The 25,051-nt window shown below is 42.5% G+C and overlaps 1 long non-coding RNA gene across 2 annotated transcripts; it reads right to left on the bottom strand.

The window, feature by feature from the left end:
- Nucleotides 1-218: 218 nt before the first annotated feature.
- Nucleotides 219-24,834, bottom strand: LOC116899334. 2 transcript variants are annotated; one of them, XR_004387707.1, is made up of 5 exons: nt 24,790-24,834; nt 23,801-23,882; nt 22,761-22,876; nt 3,832-3,947; nt 219-595 (listed from the first exon to the last, which is right to left on the bottom strand). It is a non-coding gene; the product is annotated as an uncharacterized LOC116899334 (long non-coding RNA). The 2 variants fall into 2 exon arrangements; XR_004387708.1 differs by lacking the exon at nt 219-595 and adding an exon at nt 1,541-2,945.
- Between the last annotated feature and the right edge of the window lie 217 nt (nt 24,835-25,051).

The following is a 25,051-nucleotide window of genomic DNA, read 5'->3' as shown; positions in this document are numbered from 1 at the left end:
TTATGAGGTCAAAGATTCTCATGTTGTGCCACAGTAAGACAGCAACAATGACAACAACATCCATAGCATTAACAACATCATCAAAAACAACAACAAAAACAACAGCAATAACATCAACAACAGTAACAACAGCATCAACAATAGCAACATCATCATAAACAACAAAACAACAGCAACAACAGCAACAACAGTAACAACAGCATCAAAAACAGCAATAGCATCAATGACATCATCAGCAACAGCAACAAACAGTAACAACAATGACAACAACAATATCAACAGAACAACAAAAACAGCAACAGCAACAACAAAATTGTAATGCCATGTTGATCTAATCTGATTACTTGACAACAGGCCGTTCTTGTTCATGTAAAATGGAATCTCTTCTATTATGTTGCCACCTTACTCCTGTTCCTTGCTAAGACAGTTGGTCACAGCACAGTGGGTGATTGGAGACTTGTTAAGTTTCTGTCTCGTTTGTGATTTTAGCAAACAAGATCATTTTGCTTGAAGGCTTCTCAGGACACTTGACTTACTTGTCTTTCATTCCTTTTTTTGACTCTTAATTCCACCCCTGCCCATCTCTTCCCAGGCCCTGCATGTATGGACCAGAGCATCCACATCAGCACCACTAAGAACCTTGTTAGAAAATTCAGTTATCATGCTGCACTGTACGTCCAAGGCACTGGGAATCCTGGAGATGGGGCTCCACAGCCCTTCAGAAGATTCAGATGAATATTTATGTTACTGGTTTTTGATGTCTCATCACCAGTCCTTGCAGGTTAAGTAAAAGAGCAGACTTGGAGAATAATTTTCTCACATGCTACCTAGTCTAGATGAGGTCAGATATTATAGCACTGGGACAATGACATTAAGGCCACTATATCATTGAGGCAATGGTTAGTACTGTTCAAGATGATCTCAGTTTAGGTATTTAAGATAAATGCTATTCAGGAAAGGATGTAATTACACAGTACTGAGAGAACAAACATTAACAATGTGAAGAAGAAAGACTAGAGGAGACAGATGATTCTAAAATGTAGTATACATAAACTTATCCAGGGGCCTAGTGGATTTGAACTCATATCCTACATTTTTTCTCATGCTCATAAATGCAGCCTATGTTAACTGCATTTACTGCCTCCACAGCTCCAAGGTAGACAACCCTTTCCCCACACATTTTCTCAGCCTCTACCTTTAGAGGACCCTAGGTAGGCCTACCAACTGACCTCGTTCCCCTTAACATCCTGGACTCACAAACTGGACTTTCCAATGGAAATACTTTCTGAAATGCCTCCCCCATTGTCCTATTTCTCCCTTATTCCTTTATCTTTGTTTCTTCCCATCTTCTTCCTCCTTGCTTCTCAGTGGGCATAGCGTGTTTGCAAATGCAAATCGTCTGATGGAACCTAAATTTGTTCTTCCTCCAAGCTAGACTGCAATTATATGCTTTGCCCTAGGATCTGAGAGCCTCTCTCTCTCTCTCTCTCTCTCTCTCTCTCTCTCTCTCTCTCTCTGTGTGTGTGTGTGTGTGTGTGTGTGTGTGTGTGTGTGTGTGTGTGTGACTTCATATGGACAACCAACTTGATAAGCGATGGGATTAACTGGGAGCCTATAGGCACTCCCTTGAGGGATTATCTAGATTAGATTAATCCCTGGGGTTGACTGTGAGGGATCATCTTCATTAGGTTTACTAAGATAGGAAGACCTACCTAAAATATGGGTTCCCTAGGCTCGAGTCCTGGATTGCCTTAATTTATGACATTCTTTGCTCGGTTACTATGAAACTCCGTGAAGCAGCATCCAAGTGTGGACATGGAGCCTGGCATAACTTAGATCTGTGTTTCCTCAGCCATGATCAGATACATTTGGCTTCAGAATAAACTTTTTATCTCTTTTGGTGTGAGAGCCTTGCAATTGTGTGTGTGTGTGTGTGTGTGTGTGTGTGTGTGTGTGTGTGTGTGTGTGTCCATAGGAGAAGGAAAGATCAGTACTTCCAGGAATCCAAGATGATTTGAAGAAAGTCATTTGCTACAGGTGAGCTGAACTGAGTTACAATGAAGCCCTTTTGAGGAGTTGTCAATCAGACAGCGTGCTTCCTTCCAAATGTTGATTATTAATCAGTGGGCAGAAGCCTCTCTCCCAAAGAAACTCTTTGACTTGGACAAAAGATGAATAAGTGATCAACTCCCCTCAACTCTCTACATGTAATCATCTATAGTGTTTTAATATTCCTTCTTGTCTGCTTAGGTACTTCTTGTGGAGTCATGTAGGTTTGGGGGACAGCCTTAATTTACTCTTCCTTTCCTCAGAATTGCGGAGAGAAGTGCTGGCCACCATTCACAGATAGAGTAGGCTTGAGAGAAACTCTCCCCACCAGACCACTAATACTTAAGGAGGCTCCCAGAACCCCGAGAACCATTACAGAATGCTGTGGGGCTTCATAGAACAAAGAACTAAGAAAGAGCGCCAAACACAGAGTAGGCTTGGTCGCGGAGTGCTCCTCCATCTCTCTTCACTTCCTGCAATGTCAAGGGGGAGAGTTTTACAGGACACAAAATGAAAGTGTAGAAACCCAGGATGTGATCTTAAACTCCTTAAATCTGAGCCTATACTCCAGACAGAGACGTGAAGCATAACGACCAGACATACTGGAGACATTTGCCACCAAGGTAAGCTGAGGACTGGCTTTCCCAGACCTCTGACAGTAGTGAACACACAGTAATAAGTTAGAGTGGTTCTGAATATTCTAGATTCTTTTGGATGGACCAACCACAATGACCAACGTGGGACCCACCATGAGGTAAAAACGTAGGTGGGATTGAGAGGCAGAGCCAACAGGAGCTTTGCATTCTGATCCAGTCTTGCATGTAGATCTGATTTGGTCCTGCTAACTCCTCTCCTGAGATGTTTCCTGTGGGTTGATGTCTATACGCAGGTGAGGGCTGGAACGAGATAAGGCAAGGCCTGTGATTGGGCAGTGAAAAAAAAAGGTGGGAGGAGAATTTTAGAGGGGGAAAGAGGATGACGGAGAGGAGAAGAGAGGAAAGAAGGAGGAAGAGGGGGATGGCCAAGATCTGTGTGGCTTTAAATAGCCACAGGTAGCTATGAATGCCTTACAAGGGACGGATACTTACAGGACAATTTGTCTTATCTTGGTTGGCAGTTTATATCAATTTGCTCTGAGTTTATTGTTCGGACATTTTGTGGGGTGAGAATTTGCTGATATAAATCTGATTGATAAATTACAAGCCTCGAGACTTTTGATTTTGCCGGGTTACTGGGAATTGCGACTATAACCACAGGGACGGTAGCTGCATGGGGCTGGTGGGAGCTCCGCCATGGGAACTTAGTGAGTCAGGTATAGACATTTCAGGAGCTCTGGGCCAGAAAGTCTGCTGAAGTGAGAACACCCCGCTGGTGCCGTGTGGCTCACTGGTGTCAGTGCTAGCGTGAGGTGTTCATTTTTTATTATTACCTGCTGCTACAGTTTCCCTATCAGAAGAGATGGTGAGGGGTGCCTCACCCACAGGTGAAATATTCCACGCCTTCTGGGAAGTTAGAGTAGCTCATCCTGTCACACAGCAAATCAATTTCAGAGCATTTGTTCATTGGCATGGAGCAAACTCATAGGTCACAGCTTCAAATTCGGGATTGTAATAAGTGAAGAGCCATTATCTCACCTGGGAGAGACTTCAGATGACCCTGCATGGCCTCATATAAAATGAGGCTTCAGTCTCAGCTCGCGTCTTCATAGAGAAACGTCTGCATTGCTCAAAAGCAAGCTGACGGTTAACAGAAGGAAACCGTAGACACCCATACTGGCCTTACCTTGTCCCTCCTGTGAGGATGCAGATGATAGGAACATGTCTGGTCTGGTCACAGGGATAGAAAGCTGCAGGCATTCAAATCATCACCAGGGCCCCTTCGCCAGCAGGAAATTCAAACTGTAGAGAAAGAGAAAGGCGTGAGTGAGTGAGAGGCTCAAATTAGTAACCAAACATGGCTCTGTTTCCTAATGCTCATTCAGACAGAGGTTTGATGGCTGGAAATTATTGAAATGAGGCAGATGTCAAGGGATGCTGCAAACACAGCTCCTTCCCAGCAGTGCTGTGTGCCTAGAGCCACGGTGTCCCTGTTAAATACCCCTAACACAGAGAGCCTTCAAGTACCTGCTGGGGAAACTTCCCTCTTTGTTCCTGAGACGAACAAATGGAGATTGTTTAAAACCGTGGGCCTGGATTGAGTCCAAATCTCAGTACTCGTTTCTCAATTGTATTCAAGGAAGTCTAGCTTCCTGTTCACCCTAGGCAGGAGCATTGAGAGGGAGGGAGAGGGAAAGGGAGAAAGAGAGAGAGAGATGGAAATGGAGGAGAGGGAGAGGGAGGGTGCAGGGAAAGGGAGAGGGGGAGAAACCGGTGTGTGTGTGTGTGTGTGTGTGTGTGTGCTGTGCTCCCCAGTGTTAGTTTATGTATCTTCATCTCCACTGTCTAGGATGGCAAACAACTTCCAACCATAACTGGGTCTGTTTTTTTTTTGTTTTTTTTGTTTTTTTTTAAATTTTCAGTCCAATAGATATATGCATTCACAAGCTAAGGAACATACAAGCTCTTATGAGAGGCTCTGGTGTCTTGTCTTGGACCCCAACCCAGGCATTCCAGATTCTGAAAGAGACTGAAATTATAGTGGGAGACACATCTCCCTTCAAATCTTGAAGCACAAATCTGATTGGCAATGTTCTGTTGACTCCAAGGACTGCAGGGTAAGCCAGTGAAGGACTCACATTTCCTTCTTGGGGCAGAGGATGACATGGGGACATCTGGAGGTAACAAAAGTTGTCAGAGATAGACAGTATAATAACTCCTAATCCTTAAACCACCAGGGCAAGCCTGAGACAGAGTGAAACAGAGATTTCTTGAATAGAAAAGGTCTTTGCATTTGTCCAGTGTATCTGGCCACATGCAGCTAAGAGTTTTCATACATCTTTGAGTTCTAAGATCCTCTCAGTAAAATGTGCCTGCTTTCCTTTTGCAGCCTAAATAGGAAGAGATTGGATGCCTCCTTAGAGCAGAAGCCAATAGTGGTCCTTGTCTACTTTCCCGAGATTTAGAATAATGAGTAAGACCAGGACAGTGGAGGGACATGAAGACTTCTACCTGAAGACTTGTAGGGGCATTGCAAACTCTGTCATATGACTTAGTGTTTTACTTTAACTATTGCAACAAAGTTCCACATTGTAAAGTATGTAAGAGAAAACCACTTATCCAAGATGGTGCCTGATTCACCGTCCACTTACATACTGTGCAGAGAGGGTTAGTTAGACGTTGGTTGTGTGCCTTTTCTCCTCCTTCACCAGTAAAGAAAAAGAAACAATTTCATATATAACTTTATATATGTCTCAATACATCAGTTTTTTTAATGTAAAACTTGAAGTACAATATAAAGAATAGAAAGGATATTTTTGAAAAAAAAACACCAAAAAACAAAAAAAAATGCTTTTGAATTCACAAAGCAATGCTTAATCCTTTCCCAGGATCCACTATTGATGAAAGGTCTTCAAAGTTCTCTCCCTCCCTTCCCCTCCCCTCTCTCATTACCTACTCCTTGCTCATCTTAAGTGTTTGTAGTTTATTTGTTTATATTTTTTCTATTCACTTCCTGCTCTCTCAGATGTAAAGGGTATGCTTGAAATTCAACACGAAAGGTTTGTTAGTGGTGTGTCAAGCTGGCCACATGACAGACCTTTGAGGAACTAACTTCTCTAGACAAACACAAGAAGTTACTATTGAAAGTTTCAGTGGTAGCTATAGGGTCATCGTGAGTAATTTACTAGACTCATATCCCTGGAAAACAGTTACATCCTTTTTGTTTTCTTAGAAGAATATGCTCAGAATCTTTTAAACTCTAGAATGTGGTAAGAGATAAGTATGTTTAGATTTTTTCTAGCCACTAAGCTAAATTACCTAAATTTTGGAAATTTAAGTGTGAGCAATCTCTGTACAATGAGTAGAGTACTCACATAGTGTTTCTAGAAGCTTGCACTGCACACACACACACACACACACACACACACACACACACACACACACACACAATGCCTGGATTAGGAACACACGTCAAAAGAGCTTCCTACCATATACTTATAAATTCTCGTACTTTTTTCATTCTCTGAGCATCACGACCAGGTGCTCAGATAACACTTGGAGACAAAATAGATTAGAATTTGGGGTTCAGTCATCAAAGTTGTGATAAACAACACCGGGCATTAATGCAGAAAACAGATTGAGCTTTTTAATGGGACATCAAATAAGAGTTTATTAGCATCTATTAGGTTCAACCCGAACCTCAGGAAGGAGCATTAATGAGCATCATATATCAGTCTGTCTGTTCTTAGATAACAGTATCCCTTAAAACCAGCAAGCCGTACAGTACTTTCTACTTTCCTACCTTTATCTTTAGAATTAGCTGACATTCTATCCTGTCACACTGGCCTTACTATTAGTAATAGTGAACCAATTTATAAACCCATTAGTGACACTTTTTCCAGAAGATAAAAACAGTCAAAATTATCTGGCAGCAATTAATCTTAATGGCTGTATGCAGTAAACAGCAATGGGCTAATTCCAGTTCTGTCAGCCCCATCAAACAATCCCGCATTAGGCAGCTTTTCAGTGATCCATTAAGCATATTCAGAACAACAACAAATTCAATGCTGAAGGCATGTGCACTAAACATTACAACAGTGATCTTCTGAAGCCATCATTATCTCTTAAATACTACTTCCCCCATGTATTATCATTATGCTGTACATTAGAAATACTTTGATTAAACTCCCTTAATTCATAACAGACAGCTGCAGACCATTTATGCAGTTAATCTCAACACAACAGCTATTGAGGAAATATAACAAACGAAGGCTGTAAACTGGAAGTCATTACTATGAAAGATGCGGGTTTTCTAGGCCTCCTAGAGCAGAGTGCATCGGGATGGTCTTTGGGCCGATGATAATGGGGATGAGGCCGCTAATGACCTTCTACTTTCCCCAAACCATCTGCCCCAGGAGAGCTGTGCTGGAGGCTGGGCATGTGATTGCTTTAGGCTGGGGTATGTTCCCCGGGTATTGACCAACCCAAGCATTTTATAGAGGGGAGCCAAAGCCATGGTTGACTTGAATTTCTCAACTTAGCTACACAAAGTCAAGGGTTTGGTTGAGTACAATCAGTCTCATTGATTTCTCTGAGTCCTTACTCTAGCGCCCAGAGGAGCTCCATTATGTGTCATTAGCAATAGCTTGGGATTTCTTTCCCAACAGCCAGTGCCTTTGTGACTTTGATCCTTCGCACCAAGTTACACACTTCATAGTAAGAGATAGATAGATAGATGATACATAGATGATAGATAGATACATAGATGATAGACAGACAGATAGATAGATAGATAGATAGAGGGATAGCCCTCCACTATTTTTTCTAGAAACCTTGTCAATGTTCTATTTTTATACCAATTCAGAATTTATTTTATTTTGCATAATAGCAATATTTCCCTTCAAATCCACTAGGCCCCCTCCAGTTTTACATTTCTGTAGAATCAAATTGGCTTGGACAGAATCTGATGAACAAGAAATCCGCATCCATTTCCTTACGGCTACACCTTCCCAGGCCCTGCTCTCCACAGGTAGAGACCATAAACATGCCATGAATGGGTTCTATGTACCAGCGGCCTTTCCTCCTCCCGCAATCATTTCAAAGCCTTCGCCACAGATCCTGTGTCTACCCCCCTGATGAACAGGCCAAGCAATTAAAACATCAATTTAGAGCCCTCCTTGCCAACTCTGATAGTACTTGCTGCTCAGGGCTAGCTTAAGGGAATTAAACACTGATTCAAATATAAGTCCACCTCATTGTGGAGTGATAAGGCCCAGCTTTTAGAGTGAAAGACCAAGCCCTGTGGTGGTTTAAACCGAACAGCTGAAGAATGTGCCATGTGTTCATGTGTCCGTGAGCACAGAATTATCCATGCTGCTCCATAGCCTTCAGAGACCTCTGGTGCAGTACAGACCTCCCTATCCCCAGAACACAATGCCTTCTAGATGTGATAGTTTTGGATAAATTTTGTTAGTTTTTCCTTTTTTTTTTTTTTTTTTTTTTTTTTTTTGCCGAAACCGGTTTGAAAAGTACAGATGCAGTGCTGGTGTGTGGGGTTTTTTGTTTACAACGCATCAGACAGGGATGTCTGGTCATTCCCATAGCCACGAATCCCAGTGTTGACTTTGAACCCTAGTACATACAGCTTTGCAACAAGCAGGATTTTACCCAAATCGACAGCTCTTTCTGTGTTTAACGCACAGGCAATGGAGTTAAAAAAAAAAACGCTCCATGATCTGGAGGCAGAAATAGTTGAGTGTGTATCCTGCCCCCTTCTGTCCCTTAGACACTCACAGCATCTGTGCTCGTAGCAAAGGCCCTGAGAAGGTAGAGAGAGAGGAAGCCTGGCCAACTGTGATCAGCTCAGCATGCCCAAGCCTATTGTCCAGTCTCAGGTGTTTTTGTTTTTGTTTTTTTCTTACTAGAATAAGTGTTGCTTCATAAAAGGGCACTGGCTCGCTCTTTCTTTCTTTCTTTCTTCCTTTCCTTCCTTCTTTCTTTCTTTCTTTCTTTCTTTCTTTTGTGTCTCAAGATTAACGCATGGCAGAAAAGAGCAGTTTGTAAATTGATTAATGCCCCCCACCTCCCCTCCGATTTCTGTAAGCATTGGTTTAGCATAAAGATACCTACTGTTGACCAGTGGCTGATGGTGAGTGTCATCAGGTTTGGAACACACAGGCTTCTTCGACTTTGATTCCTGCTTTTAAAAAACAAACAAACAAACAAACAAACAAACAAAACAAAACCAAGGTTGACAGGACTTCACATAGAAAGGTTCACAAGTGGTGGAGAAGGTTTGACTCACATAGTAATTATATTTTTGCACCTGATGCTAATCATTTAGAGAATTGAAACACCTGCTAAATGGCCTTGTCTGTGGAGGGGTCTCTTCGCTTCTACCTCAGTGCCAGCCTCTTGAGTTCTACCTACATACATTTACTTAGGACTGTTCCTGTCCTCAGTCAGGGAACTGCAGACCCTGTTGTTAGAGGGTAAAGACTGTACACTAATCTGAAGCATGCTTTAAAATGCTGCTTTGGGGTCTTCGTCTATCTTTCCCCAAGGGGCTACATTATATAAGCATGTATCTATGATGAATAAAGCACTTTGCATTCTAGACCTTTCCTGTACAACTCTCTTTACACCACCGTAGCAACGTTGAAATGTTGTGGGCTATAACGGAAACTAGCCAAAGGTCAGTGTGGCTGACAGGTTGGTGAGCCACGTCTACTGGAAAAAAATAGGGAGGTGATAAAATTGACTTAGAAAGTCTTTGAAAGGTTGACCTAAAGTATTGATGCTCAAGAAAATACACATGTCTTAACTGAGACTGTAGACCAAGACTTTAGTGTGCACATGCATGTACATGCCTGTATGTTGTTCAGAGAGAACTCTCCTTACGATCCTTGTCAATATCCCGTCCAAATTCTTGTCCCTCTCCCTACCTTAACCTGTGTTATAGATGGGGGCTCCTTCCAGGAGAATAAGGAAAGACCTTCATGGAAGGTATGCTCTTCCTCACTGGATTCCTTTTGCACTCTTTTTAAACATAAAGATTTGTAAAAAGAAATCAGGTGAGAGGAAATGGAAGAAGTAGCTACCCATGAATTCTGGGTAAGAAAAGATAAAAGACAATTTTAGTGTCTTTCTGTGGGGCAGAAAGAGAGAGGGGAGAAGGGAGGAAGATAAAGGAAAAGAGATGGGGCAGAGAGGTGGAAGAGAGGGGTCAGAAAAAGTATTGCAAGTATTAGGACAGCCGAGTACTAAAGTACAGGAAACCTAAGTAGTCACATCTATGCTGTAGCCTTCTGAAGACAAACGTTTTAAGGAAGGTGGCAAAAACAGAGAAAAGTCTTGCTACCACCTTGGTGTCCCTCATGTCTTGAGTTGTGACTAAAATGCACACAGATTCACAGTGCTCGGGGCTGTGCTATATCCTGTTCCATGGTTCCTGAAGACGAGGTTTCAATTCATCGTGATGTGTCATGGGATGAGAGCTGAAGCATGGTCTGTGGTGCACGGAACCTCTAAGTCTTCTAAGGTTATCTACTCTTCTCTGCACCACCACGGCCTGTGGCCCTGGTGCTACATCTCCAGCCTCTCCTCCTGCTCCTTCTCTTCTTCCCTACGAAACTGCCAGAGCTCAGCGCAGTCCTCTGTGTTCTGTTTCTCAGGAGTCTGTGGTGTTCTCTATCATCCACTTCAGCATTTCCCATCTACCCACCGAGGTGTGGGAAGTCTCTACTGGACCCTAGTCCCACACCTGACTAAGTTCACACTTCCGGGCAGGGTCCACCCTTGTCTGAGCTTGCTTCTTCGCCCTCCCTTCCCAATTGGCTCCAGATCGGCTGCCATCTTCTTTATGAGGTCTTATACAATGTGACCCTCTCCTTACTTTCTTATCACAGCCTCCTGGTGGTCCACACCAAGTGCTTGTATCCTATTTCTGTAAATCTTGGTCTGTCACTAGATAAGACACTGACACTCAGGAACTCTAGTTCACCCTTAGTGGATGCTTCACAGCAGACACCATAGCTGGTTCTTCAATATCAATGGAACGGGTGAATTGAATATACAGACATAAAGGTGTGCACACACTTCCTGTGGAAGCCTGGAGTGCTGTCGCAAGCCTATAATCCCATCATTTGGTAGCTGAGGTAGGAGGTGTGAAAATCTGACAGTCTGACGTTAGCCTGCACTAGCCGCAAATACACACTACACAAACACACACACACTACAGGAGTGGGAGGAGTGAGGAGAAAGACTTTGGACTATAATATATAGTGAAATTAGAGATGATTTTTATCATATTCTCATGTTCAAAATGTGCACAGATTTTAGAATGAGCATTCTCAGTAAGTTGCTTGTCGTTTTAACAACAAGGACTCTCTTCCTGCCATTGGTCATTTTCATGGAGTCTCCGCATGTGTCAGATGCTGGTTCCCACTCTTTGAGTTTCTTGCCCTTGGTTGATTTTTCCCTCTCGAACTTTAGTCTGGATCTGATATAGTTGGCTTTGTGTTTGAAGGTATGGTGGATATTTCCTATTGGACATTTTAGGGTGGATGTTCATTTCTCCTAAGCTGGTCTCTTGTTGCCTAGGTCTGCATTCTCATTGTCTGGACATCCTAAAGTTTTGGCCGCTGGGTGTGGGTTCTCAGAGAGTACTGAAGGATTCAGTTTTCCAAGGTTCCCAGGGAAGGATTTATTCTAAAAGAGGAGGGGCAGCCATTCACCCATGGCAAGGCACACTACCAATTTCTCCTGAGGAGGTAGAGTGGCTGGTTCACCAAAGGAAAATAAAGAAACTCAGCCAAGCTCCCCACACACCTCCCTCCCAAAGCCAAGTACCTCCTGAGCCTTCCTCTGGATCATTAAGACTCAGCTCTGCCCACTGCACGCCGAGCACAGAGTCTCCCCCATAAATGTTGACCAGCTTACTCCTCGGCTTCTGTCAATGGCTCTTTTCATTCCCGGGAAAGTTAGAAAATTCTCTTAAACAGCATTGCAATATTGAATGTTTTTTCTAAGTCTCTGCCTGAAAACATAGTGAAGAAAATTGGTGCACCAGTCTAAGGCTATTAAAAATGATGTTTAAAAAAGTGTAGTGACTCTGGAAACACACATGCTTTCTGCATTCATGCCGCATCAGGTACCCACAGCTTCTTCCTCCAACTGGGATTTATTGATGGGCTGAGTCCAATAAGTTCAACAAATATTTGGTAAGTGCACAAGACATTTAAGGTGCGATGCTAGGAGTTGAGGAGACAAACAAGAACGGAGCATGGGCCTTGTTTTCAAGGAATTCGGAATATGGTGCCCAGCGAACTCTTGATCATGAGTTTTAAGATAGACATTTTCACTTCTACTTATTAGATGCTTTTCTTCTAACTAAGATGAATTCTCACTCTTTTATTCAAATGTCAATCTTGTACCTTTATAGCAAGCAACACTACGTCCATTGGTTCAGTTCAAGCTTAAATTTTGGTCCACACTTCTCTCTACAAATATTTGCTTAATGACTAATTGCTATGTACTCGGAATTGATCCAAGACTCATTGAGATTCCAGAGAACAGAAGTTCAGTGCACATATACATTTAAGTCTGCACACTTATATACATGTGCAGGATGTATATACATAACGATATGCAGTTGGCCCTTGGTATCTGTGGGTTTTACACCAAGAATTCACTAACTACAGACAATAAACCGTGTATCTCTGATGATCATGTATGGACTTTTCCCTATCATCCTATCATTATTCCCTAACCAAAAAGGTATACTAATTATTTATATAGTCTTTTGGTATTATAAATAGTAGAAAGATGATTTAAAAGACATGACAATATGGATCAACTCCTCACAGTGTATGATTGTGTATATTTGTGTATGTATGTGTGCATATATTGTACCTATGTGGTCATGTGTGTGTGTGTATGTGTGTGTATGTATGTACGTGTCTACTTATATATTTGTAACGAATGCTGCCACACGGTGTTTCCTTGTTAGCAGTTTATGAGAGCTATGAAGAGACAGCAGTCATGAGAGAGGGCTGAGAGGCTGAGGTTGTGCTGTGCAGGCAGCTTGTCTGAGTGGAGCCTTGTCAGTGTCTGGAGGAAAAATGCCAAATGCAGGGTGCCCAGCAGGTGCAGGGTGAAGTGGAAGTAGCTGAACAGCAGCCAAACGGCCCTCATGTCTGTGGCAACATGGCGGACGGGATGAGTGATTGGTAGGAGGCAACGTTTGAAGATGAGAGAGGGGTTTCAGTCAGTGTTAGTGATGTTTCCCACATATGAAGTGTGGAGACTTTGGGACACAAAAGCAACCTAATTTATCTGTCATTTTCAAAGGCTATTTTGAGGCTGGAGAGGGGACTTGGTCGTTAAGTGTGTGTACACAGCTCTGGTGGAAAGCCCAAGTTAAAGACCAGAAACACACATTGAGAAGATCATAATTGCTTGTAACTCCTGTTTTGAGGGGCATTCTTTGATGCTGGCTTCCTATCCTTGCATGAGCACGCATGGGCACACACACACACACACACACACACACACACACACACACACACACACACACAAAAAAAAAAAAAATAAAAGCTCACTGTCTTGGTCACTCTGAAGAAAATGCCTAATTTAGAAATTCCACTTTGAGAAAATTAATGAACATCTTAAATATTTGCTCTGTTACTTAAGTCTTAGACCAGAGCTGCCATAAACAAATACACACTCTTTGCTAGTTTCAAGTATACTTCTAATAATTTGTTGTCGTGATCAAAGGGCAATTTCTACCTAGAGTATTCAACTTGGTAGAAGTACAAACCATGTGGCAACTAGAGTCCTCACCTCACCCCCACCTACCCTGCAGTGAGATTCCATGCTAAAAGTGTTAGGGATCCATCCTATATGCAGTCACTAAACCCAGTCACTACTTCTGATACCAAGAAGTGCTTGCTGACAGGAGTCTGAAATGGATGTCACTGAGAGGCTCTGCCAGAGCCTTACTGATACAGATGAGGATGCTTGCAGCCATCCATCTGACTGAGCACGGGACCCCAATGGAGGAGTTAGAGAAAGGACTGAAAGAGCTGAAGGGGTTCGAAACCCCATAGGAAGAACAACAATATGAACCAGCCAGACCCCCCAGAACTCCCAGGGATTAAACCATCAACCAAAGAGTGCACATGGAGGGACCAATGGGACTAAACCACCAACATGGAGCGACCTATGGCTCCATCTGCATATGTAGCAGGGAACGGCATTGTCCAGCAACAATAGGAGGAGAAGCCCTTGGTTCTGTGAAGGCTCGTTTCCCCAGTGTTGGGGAATTCCAGGGTGTTGAGGTGGGAGTGGTTGGGTGAGAATGGGAAGATCATCATAGAAACAGGAGGAGGGAGGGGAATGGGAGAAGGGGGCAAGGGGTTAACAATTGAAGTGTAAATATCCAATATTAATCAATCAATTAATTAATTAATTAATTTAAAAAGTGTCAAACTAGGTGAGTGCCATTAGGCATTGTGAACCAGTTTAGCACCAAGTGGACACTGACCTTGAGGAACCCTTTTTCGACTGGTATGGCCATGCTTGTTACTGCTCTGAATGTGTTTGCTGCACCAAGTCAGATGGCACTCCATTCTAGGTTTGAGGTGAGATAAGGCATGTAAATGGGCAATACGTTGAGCATTCACCTTCTTTGAGATCCTCAAACCCCCTTCCATTTACAAACGGCAGGGTGGCAGCTGACAACTGTCTAGAGTCATCCTCTCTTGAAATTGCCCCTGACTGAGGAGAGCTGCTTCCCTCTGCCACACTTTCCTGAGGAAATGCCATACCATCGACTGGGAGATGGAGAAAGCTCTGACTTGCTCTCACCAGCCCAGGGCCTTCGAAGGTCTGTTCCAGCTCCCGAGTTCTTGGGGGTTATCTGTAAGCTGTAAGCAGCCCATCTAGTCCCCATGACTTGGCTTTGCTCTACTCTCCTCCACTCTGCACTGGGCGTGTACCCATGGGTCCTTCTTTTCAACCTCCTGCTCCATAACTGTCACTTTGTCTCCTGAGAATACAGTTTGAGACCCCCGTTGTGTAAGAAAATAAAGTGTCTTTGATGTCCTGTGAGCACAGGGCTCTCTGGTCTGTGTGCTGAAGATGCTCAATTTCACATAAGACCCAGGGGAACTGCGGGCTAGCAGGGTCTCAGTGTATGTTACCAAAGCAGTCTCCATTGTAGGGTTATCTGGGATCGAGGAGCGAGGTCATGTTGTGTGCTCCCAAAAGTGTAAGTGGGCCAACTAACAGTTTTCACGGGGAACACAAAGCAGCAATCTAGAAGAAACTCATTTAAAGATGGAAAAAAACACAACACAACACAACAAAGCCAAACAAAACAAAGCAACACATTCTCAATGAGCAGCCTAGCAATTCTTGATGTGGCAGCAATGTTTTATATGCTGGGTATTTTATCATAACACTTTATTGTAGTGGGTTTGGCCTCATGCTGTGTGTACTCTGTTAATTTGGGTCCCTCCAAAACTGCACTAAAGTCTCCACATGTAAGGTAGTGAGGATCCCTGCCCCCAGTTAATTGTGATTGGTCAACAAAGATGCCAGCAGTCAATAATTGGGGAGAAAAGATATAAGCATGGTTTAGGTTTTCCAGGCTTGGGACTAAGAGGAAAGGGCAGGAAGGAGAGAACCATCAGGCCTTGAAGAATGTGCAGGAGGAGAAAGGAGGGAGAGTGGGTGGCCATGGGATAGAGAAGCAAGAAGAGTCATCAGGGCCTCTAAGCCAACAGAACATGGCCCAGAGGGTTACTTGGTTGGAGCTAAGAGCAGCTCAGATGAAGCATAGTAAGTAATAACTGGGGTTATCGAGGGGGTGGTGTTGAAGTCTAACAACATAGAGGGTAGCCAGCTGCCCAGCTATTATGCTGCATAAGACATACTTAAATATAGAGGGTGTGTGTGTGTGTGTGTGTGTGTGTTTCATCTGGGAACATAAATGGTCAAGGGCAGGAAGGAACCCTGAGCTGGGCTTTATTAATTACCTATAGCAACACTTCATATCTTTTCTTGAACTGCTTTGAGAAGAGAACTTTTCTTTTCTTCCAAGCATCTTATATATGAATCAGCTTGCTAACATCCAAAAGTTAGGGAATGAATTTTGCCCCACACAGAGCATTGTTAAATATAGATACATGTAGGCCACTAGACTGAGGCTGCAATTCAGGGTATTCTAGTGGGAAGACAGGAGAAAGACTGCTAATATTAACTGGAGATTGATGTACGACTCACAAGAAGACAGAAACATCTGAACACCTGATCTTAAAGGAGTAAATGTTGTAGGCATTCTCCATAGGTGTGTAACTATCTGGGTTATGTTCACACCTGCCTTGGGGCCACTGCTTTTGTAGAAGGTAGGCAGGTAGCTCAGTGGTGCAAGCTTAGGTCTAGGACGGAATCAGGACGGAAACAATAGAAACCCAATTTCCAGGTTTGTTCTGAGAAGTTCACACAAATCACCAGCTGGGAAGAGCGTCCTGCCTATGATCAGCCTTGTACAATTGCTATTGTTACTTAAGTGTGTTTCTCCTAGAAACCAAAGCACAAGCAACCTATTATTGAGGTGGTTTGAATCCTCAAAAAACAGATTCAAGTACCAGAGATTTTGTTCCTCCCACTTGACAATGCTGCTTGGGTGGCCACGAGCCAAGCAAAGCAGGAAGCATTTTGAAATATTTGCTACTTTGTTTCTGTATTTTCTAGCTATCATAACTTTAGGTTATTTTTGCGTTACTTGTTTTATTCCCCGTGCCTGGAAAATGGACACAGAATACTGAATACTTTGGGTCCAGGCAAACTGCTCACTATAGCAATTAAATTATGTGACATCCACACACCTACCACTGGAGGATTAGAAGGATTATTATCGAAGGGAGGAGTCACCACAGTGACCATTGCATTGTAGTGCTCTTTGGGGTGGGGTAGATCGTGACACCTTGGCTTCAATGTTGACTGGTCAGTCGCCCTCTTTGTGCTTTACTCAAGCAGTAAATAAGCCTTGGTTTGCAGACAGATGATGCACCGTTATGTGCTCTTTGTTCTGCTGTGGTTGAGAAGTTATCAATCCTGGGGTCCACATGGTTGGAACCAGGACCCAGACACAGAGGCCTGTTGCCACTTCTTATGCAGAAGGTGGACTGGGGAATCAGATCAGCAAAGCCAGGGTCTTGGATCCTCTCAGGCACTCACGTTAGGGTAGTCAAGATGGGAAGGCATTAGGGAAACTGGACTGGAAACGTTCCTGAGGTATCTGTCAACTTGAACCATACAGCACAGACTTCCTCTGGCCCAGGAGTCTCTCTGAAGCAGGTTTCTACAGCTGCAGGACAGTCCTCACTCCATGGGGATAGCAAAGAAATATAAAAATGAGAAATTTGTTTATTTGAGTTCCTGTAGTAAATCACATTTTGAAAAAAGTTTTAGAAGTTTAAATATAGGATATATGGTTCCAGATATCCTATATCTTTGTTCTCTGAAGTGGGTAAAATTGCTAATCAAATCACTACAATTTAGCACAAAGTATTCTTTCAATGTTTGGGTAGTTTATTACATTTGGTGCGTTTTATTTAAACCCTATTATTCAAATTTATTAACACTAACTTTGAGAAATGAGTGACCTTGTGGAGATCTGAGATGCGTGTCTACTAAAAGAAATTATTGCAGATGGTGGGAAAAACAATCTTTAGGACCACAGCTAAGGAGAACGAAAAGGGTTAGAGGTGAGGAGTGTTTGCCTTTAATCTTTTTTCAACTTGAACCACAGTAATGAGCTGTCCCCAAGGTTAGGTAGCAGCCAGGTAAGTCCCACCACAGACATGGCTATGTTCAGTAGCTTCTGTCCTTGCTCCTACACTAAAGTCTGTGGTTGTGGTACTCACAGCGTATGAGACCTGATATGCTGCCATGCTATCCCCTGTTTCTATTCAAGGGTGACACCAAATGTTAAATTATACTTTCTCCAATTTTCAAAAACAATTTTTAAACAACCCTGCCCCTCCCCTCCAACCGTACCCCCATTCTCCTAGTCTTCCTAAATCAGGATGAATCAACACAACCGATAAGGACCCTGCTAGAAACTTGTATCCTGGAATGGAAGTATCTCGGAAGATAAATCCATTTCTGATTTTTTGTTTATTAAGCATTGAAGCTGCAGCCCTGTTTATATTCCAGTGAAGTATTTTAGCAATTTATAGCTAATTTGTCAATGGCCATGCAGCTGTAGGCTGTGCAGTTTAAAAACAAAAAATATACCTTGCCCTTCATGTTTACATAGGCGCGGAAAGCCCGGTGAGTGCAGGATGCGAGCCCCCAGAGTCATTAGGAAGGTCCACCAGAATGCCAGCCTCTGATGGTGGAGGGATGTTTGCATTATAACCCAACACATCATTAAGGACACAATTGTTATTTAATGTGGCACAATCATCTTTCTACCCTTCGTGAAATCCACTTAAGTAATTACCTTCTTAGCTCATTGCCTTTGTGAGCTGTCTGCTTAGAAAGGGTTATATCTAAGGAAATATTAAAAAAAGAAAAAAAAAAACCCTGCCTCATACAATGGCCCCCTTTAAGCTAGATTGTATTTATTAACATATTCAAGATGAAGATCATTTTTTCCCCTACTGCTCTGAGACAGTGAAGGAACTCCAAGATAAACTAACACTTAGGAGCATAGATAGGCGTGGAGGGTTTCAAGGGACTAAGACCGTGTTAGCCTAAGGCTCCTCTGCTACAGCCATCCAATAAAATAAAACAAGATAAAAATATAAAAAATCTTACACCCGCATGGTGCTGGGCTCTGTAGCTTCAGCTAGATATCTGTTTAAGCCAATCAATTTTCTTTATCAACATCCAAATACTATTTTGAAACTTGCCCTAGCTTTCTCTTCTGAAGGCGAGAATAAAATTTGTGACAAAGATAGACCTTTACAAACCCAGGCAGCAACCCGAGCTGCTTCAGGGTCTCATCACTGGTTGTAGTTTTGAGGACTGGCTTTGGTTTGCCCAGATATTAAGACAGAAGAGTTAAAGAATGCACAAAACTTATTTTCAGAGCTCATTTAAATGTCTTTCAAGAAGATTTTTTTTTAATGACGTGTCCGGGATGAGTCTGCATGCAGAGATTTTTTTTTGAATCATTTAAGGAGAGCAGAGCCCAGGCATAGAATTGAAATCACTGGAAAATGCACATCTGCGTTTTAAACTTTAGGCTTGCTCTCCAAACACACCGTGCAATTGTGTTTACTATAAATACAGAGAGGTAAGTCTGAAATACCTTTATCTTATTTGGCCCCTCTGTGTCTGAGCCTCTTTGTTTGAACAGAAATGTCAGCTGTATTTTACTTTATTATATAAAAAAAGTTTCGGAATCTAATTAAGGGTCAAGTACCAGCAGTAGATAAATGCAACAGCTAAAGAGTATTTCTGATCACTCTGAAGTCTGCAATCATGAAAATTATTATCATTGAGGAAAACTGGTCTCAATGATGGTGACTGGGAGATGGATTCTGTGTTACTCAGCCGTCATTTACATAATAATGGGCTCCAGTTCTCATCAGCACCTTTTGTTTGTACAGTGCTTACTGCTACAGTAAATTGTCAAAATGTCATCCCTCTCCAATCAGCCAGAAAATATCAACAGTAAACAAGGCATAGGAAGAAATTCTCTGATTTGAAGTGTAGCGTCAGAAGAGAGGAGCTGGTCTCCATGGTCGCTTGAAACATGTTATTGTGGTGTCCCCGTAATACAGCCGCCCAGCAAATGAAAACCACTTCTTTCTCCTGCCACCTCCACCCAACCCCTTTAATGAAGAAATATCACTCTGCCACTGAGGTCACTGGAATCCCAGGACCATTTCTGGTCATGCGTGGTTTTACGTACCGACTTATTAATACTGCACTGTCCCCTCTTACTGGGATCAGTCTTTCCCATTTCTATCGGGTTATGGAAGATTCAAGGGTGCTTGGGTCTTTCCAATTTTCTTTTCTATGTCTAGTTTTGACTGCTGGCCAGTGTGATTGTAGAGAAGGAAGGAGTTCTGTGTGAATTTGGCCCAGGGCCTGGCTGGCATCAAGTGGGGCAGACACAGAAAGGCTCCCATCAAAGCACTAAGGGGAACCTTTCTTGTCTCTGATGTAGAGCAAGAATCCACGACGGAAATTTGCCTCAGGTGGCCGTGGACCTGACATCATCCACCCTCCGTATTTCTAGTTGGACGTTATTGAACTCAGAGGCCAGGGACCAAAATCAGAGCCACGAATTTGAGGCATCGGGTCCTGGTGTCTGGTTTCAGAATTAATAGTATTTTTGTTCATCAACATATTTTTTTCTGTTCCCGAGTGAATCCTCTGCAGAATCAGGAACGAATGAGGGTGAATTAGTACAGCAAATGCCTTCTAACCATTATAGTTACCAAGTATGTTAAAATTAAAGACTTCACATTGTGTTTGAAATAAAAATGAATATAGTGGCACCCTGCCAAGAGTCCCAGAAACCACTCTTGTGTGGAATTGAAACATTTGGCTCATATAATACTTAATTTATTTTTATGAAATGACACGTTATATAAATGTATGTTTAAAATAGAGGCACAACATTTTTTTTTCAGTAAATTTCTTTGTATTCTGGCTTATACTTCTACACATAGTTATGGCATAGCTAAATAGAACAACAAGGAAAACAACAACAACAACAGCAACAAAAACCCTAGTAAGTTTTCCCAAAACGTTTCTTTTTAAGCAATGTACCCTCCTAAATATTTCAAAACACAGCCCTGTAGTGAGATTGCTTGAGGCAAGGTTCTGGGGCACACACACACACACACACACACACACACACACACACACACACACACACACACACAGAGCCAGGAGGAGTTTTAGAACCCATTGAAACGAAGTGTTGACATCAGGAACATTCTGTATTGCTTTCCGTTTCTTGCCATGCACTTTATTTTGCTTGGCTACTTTTAATTTTCCTCCTCTCCCTCACTTCTCTTTGCAAATCCAACATTGTCCAAACCTTTTCGATTAAGAAGCTTGGCTGAACTTAAGCGCTGCGGTGCTGTGGCGCTGCGTCTGTGACTGGGGGCGGGGGGTGCATCTGTGATGGGGAGGGGGCGAGAAGCTAGGCAGTGCAAAGAAATAGGGCTGATCAGCAGTAATTACCCTGACACCTCATGCAGTACACGGAATTAACTCCTAGGACTTGGGGCCGAATGAAGAAGTTGATGTCTCTCGCCGTGAATGCATCAGTGGCTGAACCCATTACCAGTTTAAACGGAGATGGGAATTTACTATACACTTTTTTTTCCTTTGGGTTGGGGAATGTAGAGCTGTGTGCAGAAAATGAGAAAGTAATTCAGGATGCCGCGGCAGCAGCCACGTGTATTTTTATTAAGGCTTTTGCCTTTTGGTTCCGTAGCTTTTCCGTATCATGTAAATAAAAGCGGAGGGCCCTGGCAACGGTTGTCTGGAAAAACAGGAGTTCATTGTCTTAAAGAGGAGGTTAGTGTGTCACTAAAATAGTGGAGGTATTCCACGACTGACTTATAGCTAAGGAAGTGCTAGAAAAAAAAACGCACAGCAGAGGGGGAACGCTGTTCAAAAGGCAACTAGTTAGCAGCTGCCATGATGACCTTTAACTGCATCCATGGTAACTGGGCTAAAGATGGAGTCCCATTTTATTATTCTCACACCCACAATGTTAAGCTTGTGAATCCCATTGCAATTTAATGGCTGAAATCAGAAGGCAGATCTGTGTTCATTGGACCAGTGCCGATACCCTCTTAGCTAATGAGCGCAATAAACATTTTCATGCCAGGAAGCCAGTGCGTGCGGAAATATCATGACATACAGAAATGTATACCCAAACACAAAGGGATGGTCGGTAAAGCTGGTCTTTCCTATGGATTTGCATATTCCAACATTCAAAGCCAAACATCTTTTAAGGAAAGGAGTTTTTAAAAAAAAAAAAAAAAAAAGAAAAGGAAAAAGGCAAAAGATGGTTAGACTATTAAAATCTGGGGTACGCCACAAAGCTTCTTGTGGGTGAGCAGTCTGAAGAGTTAAGAATCTGGAGCCAATGACTGTGGCTTCTCATCCTCTTGTTTTTCTTAATGATTCTTATATTGTTTATTACTGTATGCTTCCTTTGCTTTGGCTCTCACGTGCTGGCAACTATTCCCCTGCGGTAGTTCTGTGAGAAACAGTGTGGAATCAAGACCCCCTTTTCTTGGTACCACTGAAGATGCTTTATTGAGAGTTTGCCTTTTCTGTGGTGTGTAGTTCACAGTTTCTCTAGACATAACGACAACGTTCAGGACCACTGTCATGGTGCTGGACGTCAGGGGCATGTGTAGAATGCGTATTTGTTTTTAAGCCCCAGAAGAAGATGACGGTGCTAGCTGACTGGTACCAACCACTGCCCCTGGTGACAATTTAAACGAGCACACACAGATTTAAGTTTAGACTGAGCTGGGGACAGAATCTGAGCACTTCCATTCAAAGAGATTTAAGCATCATCAACATGTCATACGAGTTTTGAATTGTAATTCGTTGGCCTTCACATTCCCAATAATTCTTTTCTTGAGACTTCTTACCATGGTCAGCTCGCCGGAGTCCATGGGTAGCTTGTATCAGAAAGCTGCCAAGTATCCTCAAAGTCCATCAGATTGCTTCAATCTTATAAAAGTCCTATTATAACCCTACACAGATTACGCTATGAAAAATTTCCACACTTTCCTCTGCTTTATCTCCATCATTCTAAAACACCCAACACGGTTTCACTTCAGTTGTTTCCTGAGCAGATATGGGGATTAATAAGTTTCCTTACTGTGAACAATGTTTGTTTCCCTCCTGGAAAAGCTCCAACTGGTTTGCCAGCACAACCCACCTGTCCTCAAAACTCAGAAGGTCTGAGAGAAAGTACTCTGGGTGCTTCTTGTCTTTTAAAACAATGCCGCCTTTTCTATCATTTATCAGAGAGTTTGGGAAGAGTTCAAAGAGAGGGGAAAAAAAGATGAGACAAAGGAATTGAGAACTCTTAGAACTGAATAATCTCACCTGTTTATTTGACTTCTGAAAGGGCAGGATGCACCTCCATCAGTTAATAAAAGATGTTCCATCAATTTAGACAATTATACCAAAGATTAAGACTGTCACGAAGCTGTTGAGATCTCCTAGGTGACATTAAAAAAATAATACGCTTTAGATCACATCATATATTAAATGACAACTGCCAATTTTTAAAAGACTACTCAAAAATCTTTCCTGAATGACAATTTTGAAGTTTGAAACACTTTGTTCTTAACAGTCAAATTCATTGATGTGAAACTGCTGTTTCTTGACTCAGGAAATGTGGCTAATAAGAGCTGTTCTGTTTATTGGCGTGAAAGTGGATGGTAGGATACCGTGTTTACAGCCGCCCCACATCTTTGCTTAATTAAAGCACACATAGGAAATGTTTTGCTAGCACGTTGCTTGCTTTGAAATAGCTAAATATGACTTACATTTAAATATTTACCATCCCCTTGACTTGGTTTTTCCTTATTAGATTCAGATTAGATTACAGCCAGAACAATTGCATTTTCTATCTTTAGTCTAGGAAAAAATTATCACAGCTACCACAGGGAAGATCCTTAGGGCTTATGATGACCTGGCCAGCCCGAGCACCGTGGAGGACTAGAGGTGGTAGGTAAGCACACCCGTCATTCACAATTCCTATTTCCTTAGCATGCACAGTCGTGTCTGCTTGTCTCGTAGACTGCTATGCAAGCATCTACAGCCACAGGGTGGCCGAGAGGCACGGCCACAGAACCAGAGAAATGTGATATCATTTAGTCACCTTCGTACAAACTTGCTATAAATTTCAGACCAGGGTGGACTGATGCTGGCTGGACTCCAGTGGAACCTCGTCTTAATGAAAATCATTTGTTCTTTATTTGGCCCATCTGGGAAGTCCCCTAGACCCCGTGATGACACAGGAAGACTGTCAGCCTAGGCATCAGTGACGAGAACTATAGATCTAGGAAACAAATTAGATGCCACCAACCGGAGTCTGTAGACTTTGTCATTTCTAGGGAACCTGGCTTTTTGTCACTCACCCCAGATTTCCTTCATGATCCTGTTGTGGCTTGATGTGTCCTCTTTCAGGTCATACATTATCTCTCCACAGTTGTACATGAACTGCATTGCAAGTGGACGACATTGGCGATTAGCTGAGTTCATGAGGTTGGGGTCTAGGTTGATGACTCTAACAGCTTTGTAAGTACAAGGAACTGGAAGGCGTGAGGTGTGTACTTGTTTTGGTGTTCTGTATGATCTGATCTGCCATGCCAGAAGGTGACAATGGAAGCCCTCACCAGATGCCAAGCTGACACTATCACCGTGTTCTTGAGTTCCCCAGCTTCTAGAACTGTGAGTTAGATAAACGCTAGTACTTTATAAATTAGCCAGTTAGATATATTTTTTGCTGTGGCAACAGGAAAACAACAAAGACAGCTTCTCCTAAACCTACCTTCTGCTCATCACCCTGTGGCATCCTCTAGTTCTTGTCCCATCTTCTTGATTTGACCCTCTATACTGTCAGACACAGCACCAAATGCTTCTGCATCCTTTGGCACAGGTGTGAAAGGTTCTTTGTCACCTTCTGCTTTTCAAGACCTGGCGTCCTCCACTGCACTCATCCTTTATGCAGAGGAAGTAAACTCCTCATCATCTTCAGCAACATAATGTTCTTTTATCATCAGGAACCCTGGGGGTTTATGCAGCTTTTCCCCGAGACCATTTTCTGATGTTCTATTAAAGAACTGAGATCTTCGTGAGCTTGATTATTTAGAGGTGTGAGGCAGAGCATGTGGGGAAATTAACAACTCCCTCAGAGGGTATCTTCAAACCTACAGTTCCATTTAATTATCCTTTAATGCTCATCACAAACCAACAATAGGTCTGTGAGGGAAGCCTTCTCGTGCGTGCTCACCATGAACAAAGCACTCACGAATGCCTGTGAGCGATACCGTGTGGTGTTCACTTAGCATTTATCTCCATGGTCCCCACTAGAATGTCAATCAGAAGTGTACCCATTGACTTAAACTTGACACATTTCAGAGACAAACACCATCTTGCAGGAAGTCAACTGAAAGGGGACCGAAGATCAGACAGTCTTTTTAGGTGAGAGAATGTCTACTTACACACACCCATCTCCCCTCTTTTTGCTTTCTCAGAGGACCGAGTGGGTGATAACAGAATTAATACATCAAACCAAACATTTCTTTTTTTTGTTTTTGGGATTAGCTTAAAAAGAGCATATAATTTTATTTTTCTGTTTTTATAGAGTCAAGGATTATTATTTTATT

The sequence above is a fragment of the Rattus rattus genome, chromosome 4, assembly GCF_011064425.1.
Source record: "Rattus rattus isolate New Zealand chromosome 4, Rrattus_CSIRO_v1, whole genome shotgun sequence".
Classification (NCBI taxonomy): Eukaryota; Metazoa; Chordata; class Mammalia; order Rodentia; family Muridae; genus Rattus; species Rattus rattus.
This window is presented reverse-complemented; position numbering and strand designations above follow the sequence as displayed.